This window comes from Etheostoma spectabile, chromosome 1 (genome assembly GCF_008692095.1).
Source record: "Etheostoma spectabile isolate EspeVRDwgs_2016 chromosome 1, UIUC_Espe_1.0, whole genome shotgun sequence".
NCBI lineage: Eukaryota > Metazoa > Chordata > Actinopteri > Perciformes > Percidae > Etheostoma > Etheostoma spectabile.
In genome coordinates, this window is record NC_045733.1 from 28,171,154 (window position 1) to 28,180,003 (window position 8,850).

Here is an 8,850-nt window from a genome sequence, read left to right on the forward strand (position 1 = left end):
CACATCTACTGCAGTCAAATTCACGGTGTTCACTTGGAAGGCTGTTGGGTGCAAAATCTAGCAGGAGGTTAACTCGGTGTAGATTGCACGGATTGTTTTTATTTGTCTCGCTACTGACAGCACTACACATTTAAAAAAAACCAGGGCTACATGGTGAAATCGACTGGAAGGCTCCTTTAAGTACCCAAATCTTTTTGCCGTGAATACATACTAGGATGTCAATTCAGTTTTACAATTTGATGCATCAGATATTAAACCCTAAATAGTAAACCCTCATTGAGAACATGTACTAGAATATAGAAGCTAGTGCCTATTCACATCCCAATTTAAAACTTAACAGCTTGGTCAGATATGACCTCTTCTCTATATTTACATTTCTGGCTGAACGAAGAAGTGAGAGAAAAGCAACCCAATAGGGTGGCTTTTTAAAACATATTTGATCTTTGCAGAAATGTCAAGAATGTATGTCACAGCAAGATGACAACGTATGTTAGAGGGAGGGGCTTAAGCATCAACTGTAGGCTCTTGTGATAAAGCTGCAGCAGTTATGCTCAACCTTTCCAGTTGAGTAGCTTGAAACTTGGGTAAAACAAATCAGATATCCAAGAGACAGACAACGAGAACCAAAGTAATATTTAGAATGAATAAAAAGAAAAATATAAAAGGGTGATTAGACCATGTATAAGATGAACAATGTAAGTAAAAGAGAAGCTGTGGAAGATATACAAGTAAAGAAAAGAAAAAAAATAGAAACAACACTATCTCTTTAATGACAATGAGGTCATCTGTGATTGGTGGCAGTGACGTCTTCACTGGCAGGTGCAACATTGAGTGTGTCCCTCTCCCTTCTAGCAAGCTTTATAAAACAGTTTGACTCAATGGACACCCAGATTGACAGATAAAGCCATCAGCTGACGAGTCCCATTTGGGGACCAGCATCACTGATCAATACGGGAGACATCAGCTGCCATGAGCCCAGGAGAACAAGGGATATGTTGAAACAGGCAAAGAGATTGTGGGGGGTTGTGCACTAATCTTGGAAATTTCAACTCCCATCAATGCTAATTACTTTTGGCTTTTGGAATCCTTGACAGGGGGTCATACATTTACCTTTCAAGGATTCAGCTGATGCTCTTAATGCAGAGTAATGTAAAATGAGGTAAATAGCAGAATATGCATTAGTTTCTTAATTACAACTTAACAATACTCTTTATAAAAAAAAAAAAACAGTATGAATCCCCTTGTTAGTGAAAAAGGAAAACAGCTAATAACTAAATTTAAACATGTAACAGCTCTTAAATATCTAAAAGCATTAATATTGTTTGAGGACGCTGAGGCTCCATTCACATTACTACATTTTCATGTTTGAAACTGTTTTAAAATGAGAAAATATCTTTAACCTTGCAAACGTTTAAGCCCGATTTTAGAACTAATCACTGCCTAAAAATGTATGTCATAGACCATTCACATACACTGGGCGTGTGAGTGCAGGGAAGGCCGATAATGCCACTGGACAAAGGAATTGTTGCAAATTGCTTGAATAATAGCTAATAGGCAGTAGTAGCATTATAGAATGCAGAATTTCAAGGCTAATGTCATTAGCTTTCTTCCAGAAAAAGGTCACATGATAGAGAGTGTGACTGACCAGGCAAGGACACCTCGGGAGTGATAAGACAAAGGTCTCCGTTTCTGCCCATCTAAACTAAAATGCAATCCAGCAGTTTTCAGACTAAAACGGTTTCAGCAGCGTTTCCAAAAGTCTCTGTTTAGGGGCTCGGTAATGCCAGAGTAGTGGACACGTAGTAGTGTGGATGTTACCTAACAGTATGAAACGCCAAGAACGAGATCATGGCATTCTGTATACTACAGCATGAAAAAAAGGCCTGGTTGCAGAAGATGAAATCTCATCTTTGCACACTATCTATCATAACTTCTTAACTGGTGACAACCTTTATCTAATCATGTATTCCAAACAACAAACTAAATTAACTAAAATACCATCCACAAAGAGGCAATAACATTTGGCAACCATGAGTTTAATGTCTATTTCTTGTTTTCCATTAGGCCCCTTTGCACTTAGATCTTTGTTACTGTGTGGCTCATGCAACACGGCTGCAGAGCTACGCTGGAAGTGAGCTCAGGGCTATTGTACCGGTGTAGGGCTCCTTCGGGGGCTGTAATGTGTTTCATACTATCCATCACAAGGGTGTGGAGGCCAGGAAACATTGCTTTAAGAGCACACACAAAACACAAATGGAGAAGCAAGACACACAGATATGTAGAGATAGCCGAAGGTAAAGCACCCACAAAAAATATTTTGAGAGGAAAAAACTTAAGTATTTCACATGAAAGGTACAATGGGACTTAAAAATGATGCAAAAGAAAAAAGTGCCTAAAATGGATCTTATTGTGGCTAAATAATAAATTGGTTCTCTTGATTCATAAAAATGTTTTGTCCTGGCTAATCTTGTATTTACCAAAATCTGCATGAATCTAGGCTATGAAATCATATTTTTGTTTATATCATTAGGCTGTTGGGGAAAAGAATGCTTGCAGATTCAGTTTCCGCCACATTTAACTGTTTTGGCATTGCAATACTTTTGTGTTTTACCCGACTAGCCCCTTCACACTTCTTTTGTAGAAATACAGACACTAATTATTACAACTCGTTATATTGCAAGGGCAATAAAAGCTTCCCAGGAATTTGTCCATCCAAAACCAAAGATTGAAAGACATAAACCCAAAAGAACTGATATTTAGGCCAACATATCCGCACACTCAACCCCAATCTAGCAACAGTGGCAAGGAAACTCTGCTGCTAATAGAAGGGAAGCTAGTCTTGGCCAGAGCACTAGCGGCTCTCCTGCTAATACAGCTGCTAACCCCCAACAAAAACAGGAGGACATGCTTTGATCCAACTTTGCTGTCAGAGAGGATATACTCCTGGCTCTACAAGAGCGATATTGGCGCATTTAGGTGCAAAAAGTAAATAAAAGACTCCTTTAAGACTTGCCTGTGTGGCCGCACAGCAGTCAACCCAATGGTAACGCTGAAATATTTTAGTATTTGATTGTCACATTTGGTTTAAAGGGTATGTACAAATGTAATCCACTGAAGCCAAAACATGGTGCATGGATCTGAGGAGCCTGAGTTATTTTTACCCTAACCAGATGACCTCGCTGGGAAGCATGAATCTGCTTGAGACTGGCATTCGTCCTCTTCCCTGCTCGGTTACGTATGAACATGATTAAGAATCTCCCAGCTCTGCAGCTTAGAGACTCAAATCCATGTACAATATGGTCATAATTAAAGATGGACAGCACAGTGGCAATCCAGGGCTGTGGAACAGTCTGGCTAAATGACAGAGGAAATAACAGGGAGGCGGTGCGGATTGGGGGTTGGGATGAAGAGACAGAGAGAGGAAGAGACACAAAGAGTAGTCTTGGTTGGTAAGAAACAAACAAACAAAAAAAATAAAAAGTCTCAAGATTCTAATCTAAAGTCTCCGATCACACCCCCATGCACAAAACATCAGGAAAACTACTATTTCCTTTTGTTTTGAAGGAAGAGAAGAGCAAAACCACCATAGAGGTACTCGCTCCCTATAGGCCGGGCTGTAATTTGCCAGCCAACGGGTGGAGTTTAGCAAAAGCAAAGATAATCTCAAACCTCACGTATGTCAACATAGTAACCACTAAATCTTTGATCAGAAACGCAGGGGAGGATGTGTCCAAAAAGAACAGTTTTGCCTTTTTTTGGAGTCTGTCTTAGAGGAATAATTACAAAGCAGTGGTTGGAATCTGTATATCATTTGGGTCACCACCCTTTCCTGAGAGTAGGGGCCCTTTGCTACCAGTGCTGGTCTTTTAGTATGTTTCCTGATTATCTTTCTGTCTGGTTGGTGAGCTCGGTCAGTTTCAGCCCACTGAAAGTGCTTTCAAAAGGGAAATGAAAGAGCATGGCCTTGTTTCTACACATGCTGGCCAATGCCTCCCTTAACCTTCCCTCTGTCACCCTAGCACCCTGTCTGCCCTCTCAATCATTCATCCGCTCTTTTCTTCCTTTTCACACATACAGACAGGCGATGGTCACTCCCTTGTCTGCTGTCCGTCAGCGTTGCTGTATCAAAAAAGGTTGGCCCCCACTTTTTGGAGATCATTAATCATCCCATGTGGGACAGGAGGCCCCTTAATCAAACCCCTCCTCCCCCCGGGCTCACCGAGCAGGCCACAGTGCGGCCCACCGCCCCTACCCCCCTATCCCCCATGGTGTTATCAAGTTTCAGTGGTTGTAACTGTAGCACAATAAACAAAGGGGGGAGGAAAATGGGGTGGGTACAAAAGGAGGAGGAAGGGGATGAAGACAGAAAGAAAGACAAGAGAGGACAAAATGTCATTTCCTAAATACATTTTATTGGTGCATTCTAAGTAGAACATGCTTCTTGGGTCACAAAAGTGCATCCATTTGGAGAATTGCAAAAAAAAGCGTATTACATTAATTGTGTTATAGTTGTCCAGCAAAGTAGCAGTTCAAAAGGTCAATCTCAAATGAAATTCAAATTCACCTGCAATCCAACTCTATCTACAATGGACAAATGTGCCGTACCCAGTCTTTTTGTTGTTTAAAAAACCAGGTGCTGCCACTTTCCAGAAGTTGTGGGGTGTTAACTAAAAGGAAAATGAGGCCATATCAAAGAGCCAGAGAATGTTCCTATTGTAGTGGGGTGTTTGTACAGAGGGCCCGCCTGTTAAGAGGGCCAGTGTGAGGCTGACCGGGGGAGTAATATAATGCATACATGGATCCCCCAGAGCCCATTCATGGTGTAATTGGTGTGGACAGAGCTCTCGGTCTCAGGGTCACAGTTAGGGAAGTTCCTCTAATGTCCTGCTGGGATGCCACTCTTCCCACACCACAATAAAAAAACATATCAAGCTTAGCCAGGGCGTAAAATGTGGAAAAACTGGCAGAGCCATTTCAATTTTTTTTTAATACAAATTGTGTTTTTTTTTTTTAATTAAATATAAGTTGTCTGACCATCTAATATGGTCTGTAGTAAACTAAAAAAATGCAATTGTGTTGTTTTACGATAAAGAAAAATAAGATTTAAAAAAAAAAGGACAAATGACATTAAAACATAAACATTGACAAAATCTCACGTACGGCATTTTGATACAAGGCTCATGAAAACATTATCGGCAGCCACAGTGAAGATGCATAGGAACAAACAAAGCTGAGCCACTGCCAGTAGGTTTAACTGTGGAGCTGCAGCTTAATGAGACATCTTCATTATAAGCATTATCTCCCTATGCATCCCTCCTACCCTTTCCAATTCTGTACATCTTTCTCCAGCCCCATCAAGACCACTGCAACTTAATGGCACAGACAAGTCCGGCTTACCACTTTATTCCTATTAACAGACCTTATATACGCAGGGATTTCCCCCTGAAATAACTCTAAAGCAGAGATAGAACACCATGTGGTCCCTCTTAAGCTGAATCTACACTTCCCATTAGAGTGTCATACTGGTGACTGCGACGTGTGGGGTTTTGTCTGGCTGAAGTAGAAGGAACTAAAACACTTGTCTTTACCCACCTCCCTTCTGGACTGGTGATTTCACTGAACAGGAGCCTCTCTCTCTGGCTCTGTCCATCACAGCCTCTGGCCATTAATCATTTCAAGTGGACAGCGCTGACAAGCAGTTGACTGCATCACTCTTTTATTTTCTTCCTCCTTTAATGCACACCCGTAGCTCCCGCAGCCTCACTCATTGACTACCCCCCCCCCCCCCACCCCGATTAACTCTTTGAAACCCCACATCCAGCCCCAAACCTCCATCCCAGATGAGAAAGTGGCTGAGTGTCAAGTCAAAACAAACATTCACCCATCTGCTTTAATCGAAACCTTTGGGGTGGTTATTAGCGTCAAAGCTTTTCTCTACGTTCACAGTGGCCATGAAACAGCAAAACCTGTAATGGATATGATGAACCGTGATGTCGGTGTAACTCATGAAGGCAAAGATCATCCACCAACATTCTTCCAACATAAGCAGCCCCTGAGTGCATTTACAATACATTTACATGTCAGGCCATTAGCTGATTGAGTTTCTATCCACAGTGAATGACAGGAGCTTCAGTAGAACAAAGAACACAGTTTTCAGCGAAAGTGGCCCAGCCATGAATGTTGAAGTAGTCCGCAAAGAAATAAGAGTCAAAGAAGTAAAGGCAGAGAGGATTTGTATGTATGTCTTCAGACATTTATGTGACGCAGAGCCCATCAACGGGCCCCTTTACGCACAGACAGGTTTTAGGACAGCTGCTTAAATTCCCCCCACACACACACACACACACACAAACAGTTAAGCGCAGAGGCAGGAAATGGGAATCCCTCGTAAGTTTTCCCTTCCGCTGTTGCTTTCCTCTCAAGGCCTGGAGGCCCCATGATGAGGTGGGAAAAGCACTCCACCATTTGTCTCTCTCCAACCAATCTGCTTCACAAAATGAGGCAGTAGTTTTGAAACGTTCTGCTTGGAAGGTCAGTCAAATGAAGATGCTGTTATTTGCCATACCACCAGCTGTTATTCTCTCATTCTCCACATAGTGAGGTTAAATTTAAGTCTAAGTACTCTTTCATTAAAAAAAAAAAAAAGAGTGCAATAACCCCATATCTGTGAAGTGAAATGGAAGGAGGAGTAAACGCTCAGTAATTAGAGGCTGCCATTAACAAGAGCTTAGCAAGGCTTGCTCTTCATTATACTCTTGGCACTAACAGCAAAAGAATCTAACCGAGCAATTTGTTCCCTGTGATTAGGATTCTGGTTTGAGAGACAGAGGAGGTCAGCCAAGTGTCGCCTATCTCAAGAGAGGGGTAAGGATCTCATTCTAGAGTAGCTGAAATTATATCCTACCCTCCTGCACAAAGCTTACATCACAATGTCAATAGCAACGTCCCTGTCATATCTTGCATCATCACTGCCCATTTGCCTTCCCCAAAGAAAAAACTACTTACTACTACTACTACTACTACTACTACTACTACTTTCAACTCTCACCCTATTTTCCCCTTTTCTTTACACTGACCTTTCTATTATAGATAGATTGATATTATTATTTATTTTGTAATAAATTGACCAGACCCTTGCATTCCCTCACTACTGGTCACATGTACTCATGATGATACAGGAACTTGATCCACGCAAGCCAATTCCAGTTTCACTCACTATAACTTAGTCTGAAAATGTAATTCAGCTACAGAATTTAACAAAATGAGTGAAAAAAAAAAAGAATTTTCAAAAGGATTTCAGTGAGTTTGTGTTTGTTTTTTGTTGCTTTGAGGCGGGATGGTTTTACTAATATGTATCTGTCTTTCCTTCTTTTTAAAATAATGTAATCATTTATTCCCTATTTGTGTTGCTCAAAACAAGATGGGACAAGAACAGAGACAAGCTTGTTTTCATCTAAATGTTACCCTATTTTTTAAGTAAATGCAAAATTAGTGAAAACAATGTGACATGGCACACTGTAATTAGCCAGTTATCAGCTGTCAGGTGGCATTTTAGTCAGCGTGATGGATTTCTCCATCTGACCGGCGTGAGTAAAGGGTCAACCAACCACTTCCAGTGTCTGCCACTGGACAGAGATGCTAACAGGGCCCTGACAGATCCTGTCCCTCCCTCCCTCTCTCTCTCGGCTTAATTCATCACCCTCCAAACAAGATCCCCGGGTGCTAAGACCAGACCAGACCCCCAGAAGCTGCTGCTCTTGTGAATGGGAGCTAGCCAACATATGCGTATAAATAAGCACACGCACGCCAATGCACATGACCCATCCACACAAATTTACGAACCATTATTATCCACCTCAGTCTGGCAAAACAACATAATGAAGTATGACACACACACACACACACACACACACACACACACACACACACACAAAAAAACACACACACCACAACACACACAACACCAAACACAACACCACACACACCACACACCACACACACACCCACACCCACACCACACACCACACACACACACACACACACACACACACACACACACACACACACAGTAAAGTATGCATCACTGTAATAACATTGCGATTCACCTTGGGAGGTACTGCTCAAACCACGTAACTTGCTTGGCAACAGATTTGTCTGATAGAAGCCTAAGTACATGATAGAAGCCTAAGTACATGAAAGAAGCCTAAGTACATTAACTGCTCTGGTCTGATGGTCTTGTAATCAGTGTCAAAGCAGCACAGGGTCAGCTGAGCCTCCCCGGCCATTGGTCGTCTAAATAAGTTAGGCAAGTGCCAGATCCTCTTGGCTCTGATACGGCAGAACTGCACAACCACAGGATCGTCGGGGGCAGTTCACACCCGCTGAAGCCTTTTAAAGCTTTTACTCTTGGGAAGGGAATTAGTAAAGGATGAGAGTTACACCATGTTTTTTGAGTCTATAAGCCAATAGATTTGGAGCATCAAAGCCAAAGAAGAAAGAACATTAATAATTTGTACACAACAACAATTGAATGGCCATGTGGATTGTTTGTGCTGTAGGCCTAACACCAATGAATCTATAGTGAACATTCCAGATGCTCTGGGAAAAAGAATAGCACCCCCACCTCACACTGAGGCAGGAAATGACTCTTAAGAAATGGAAGTTGTGTGGTATTTTCTGTTTCCATAAAGGCTGAGGGAGGGAAATGAACTCAAACCATTGTCACTTTTGTAACATCTCTTAACAGAAATTCATACTGCAAAGGTATTTCTATAGGATTTAAAAAACTGTACATGCCATGTTACAAAACCACAGTTGTAGTTTAAAAGGTCCCATGACATGGTGCTCTTT

The 8,850-nt window shown here is 41.6% G+C and overlaps 1 protein-coding gene across 2 annotated transcripts in view; it reads right to left on the reverse strand.

Annotated features, from left to right (window-relative positions):
• Positions 1-8,850, reverse strand: part of LOC116689692 (AT-rich interactive domain-containing protein 3B) — a 62,912-nt gene that overhangs the window by 20,221 nt on the left and 33,841 nt on the right. The gene's annotated exons all lie outside the window — the stretch shown is intronic.